The sequence below is a fragment of the Bos indicus x Bos taurus genome, chromosome 18 (assembly GCF_003369695.1).
Source record: "Bos indicus x Bos taurus breed Angus x Brahman F1 hybrid chromosome 18, Bos_hybrid_MaternalHap_v2.0, whole genome shotgun sequence".
Lineage (NCBI taxonomy): Eukaryota > Metazoa > Chordata > Mammalia > Artiodactyla > Bovidae > Bos > Bos indicus x Bos taurus.
In genome coordinates, this window is record NC_040093.1 from 5,815,245 (window position 1) to 5,818,216 (window position 2,972).

Below are 2,972 nucleotides of genomic sequence, written 5' to 3' on the forward strand. Positions count from 1 at the left end.
GGGTCATTTCTCACTGATACCTTACAGAATAGCTTTTCTTTTCCATTCTTATTTCAGCCAGGAGGACAAATTCAACACTCTCCTGGTTCCAGAGCCTCAGTACAGAACCTAGCATGAGACTGGAGCACTAAATCATGTGATAATTTCTGTCACTAACCATTGCTTTTAAAAATGAATATCACTAAAAATAAGTTCTTATGAATTGCATTCTTCCTAGTGTTTGCCTTTTAAAAGCACATTACACTTCCCACCTCTCACCCCTGGTTTTATTGATATATATCCGACTTACATGACTGTGAGTTTAAGTTGTACAGCATGGTATTCTTACACAGACTGAAATAATTACTGCAGTTAAGTTTATTAAGCATGTATCTTTTAATATTATACTCTCAGGATAAAGAACAAACTATTGACATGCTCGAGCCCTAACATATTTTCCCTTTATTTTTCATGTTCTTTAGGTGGAAATATGAAATTCAAAAATTCACATTTATTAAAACTATGATGGCCACTTAATTAGTAGCTAATATTTGGAAAAAAAACATAAGACTAATGTTTTGCTGAAAATCAAAAATCTAAAAATGAAGAGGGTTTTGGTCTCAACCTTCACCTTTCTTAGTTATTCACCAGCCATGCTACTACAAAGTAAAGACTAAGTGCTCATAGATTCAGAAGGAGCAGAGGAACCATCAAATTACATACTTCACCCTCTGGACATTCTCTTCCTGTATCTATCTTTATTCACCTGTTTCTAAAATCCTATCCTGTCATTCAGCATAAAATTTCAGTCTATCAAAGACCATTCTTGCAGTGTAGAGAAGACAGGGTTACAAGAATCAAAAGCTTTGAAAGCTTCCATTTAAACTTGAAACATACCTCTCCACTCATACCAGATTGGCCCAGGAACTCAAAAAGACAAGCTTGCATGAAATGGGCAAAGAAGTGCAATTCTCGCAAGTGAAAGGGAGGGTTGCCTTAGTCTAGTAGCCAAGCTTGATATCAGAGGGCAGACATGATCTCACAGAAGGTTGATAAATGGCTGTACGTAATATTATTATTAATTTGGACTGCAAGGAGATCCAACCAGTCCATCCTGAAAGAGATCAGTCCTGAGTATTCATTGGAAGGACTAATGCTGAAACTGAAACTCCAATACTTGGGCCACCTAATGCAAAAAACTGACTCATTTGAAAAGACCCTGATGCAGGGAAAGACTGAAGGCAGGAGGAGAAGGGGATGACAGAGGATGAGATGGTTGGATGGCATCACCAACTCAATGGACTCCGGAAGTTGGTGATGGACAGGGAGGCCTGGCATGCTGAAGTCCACGCATGAGGTCGCAAAGAATCAGATACAACTGAGCGATTGAACTGAATATTACTATATATGATAACTGCAGCTTCTATTAGGACTTCTCCCTCCTTTATTTACACTAAATAAAATTACTGATATTAGATAAAATAGGGGCTATTACTATAGAACATGCAGAAATGAAAAGGATAGAAAGGAACTCTTACAAAAAGTTTACATGATTTAAGATGAAATGCACCAATTCCATGAAACCCATAACATACAACAAATCACCTATGTGAAACGTATTTGGGTAATTGCTTTGAATTGCAATATAAATTTGTAATTTCAAAATGCCCACCGTCTAAGAAACCTAAAAGCAGAGACAGTGATTGTGAAAGCTTAAACTCCTCCATCATATGAGTGCTGATGTATTTGGTGTAGCCTACTGTTCTGCCAGCTTCCCTGGTGGCTTAGACAGTAAAGAATCCACTTGCAATGCAGGAGACCTGGGTTCAGTCCCTGGGTTGGGATGATTCCCTAAAAGAGGGCATGGCAACCCGCTCCGGTATTCTCGCCTGAAGAATCCCCATGGACAGAGAAGCCTGAGGGCTACAGTCCCTGGGGTCGCAAAGAGTCGACCCGACTGAGTGACTAACCACAAGTGCCCTGCAGGGGTCTTGAACTGACATTGCCCTTTCCCTTGACAATACATCCTAAGTAACAGCAGACACAGGATATGACTCCCTATCACCACCTGCCTTCCCCTTCTTGTTCTTTAGATGTGACTCTCCTCCCCTGACTGAAGCTTAGCAATTCCTACTCTTTTGAGTTTGAATTGATCAATCCAATTCAAACAACCCATCTATGGATCCTAATAAAGGTATATGTCCCATGCTCTGCAAGACCCTGCAGGACTTCTTACATGTTCCCTCTAGCAATACCATGAATCTCCACCAGAATCTGAGTAATAAATGTCTCCACTTCACTTCCCCTCGCAGTCTCAGGGGCTTTCCTTTACAAACGGTAATTTTAAAAAGTTGCAACAATGGCATTTGACAATTCTATTAAATTTTTAAAAAAGAATTACCAGTAATTCTATGATTTATTTTTAAGAAAAGGAGAAAGCACTTGTCAACTCGATTTATAAGGCCAGAATTAGTGGGAAACAAAACTAGAAAAATAGAAAAAAGTAAAATGATCAATCCATGTGAAGATTAAAAAATTCATCATAAAATATTAGTAATAGAAATGAATCAAAGAATTCTTATCAAAGGTAATATAAATCAGGGAATTCCCTGGTGGTCCAGTGGTTATGACTCATCTCTTTTATTGGCAGGGCCCAGGTTCAATCCCTCGTTGGGGAACTAAGATTCTGCAAGCAATGAAGCTCAACTAAAAATACAAATCAAAATCAAGATTACTTATCAAATACATTATTCTTGGTTACAAACAAATTCTATGTGGATACTGGATGTCCCACAAAAAGATTTCATGTCACCCTTTTGCCATGTCAGTTCTTTCACTGAACTATAGCCCCAAAGTAACTGTTTTTCATGTTCACAATGCATTTACTTTGTACCTGTCATGGCCTTATAGGCATTATCACGTCACAGGAGTCCCAAAACAACCCAGTAATCCCTTGCGATAAAATAGGACAAATACACGTGGTAGAAAAAATA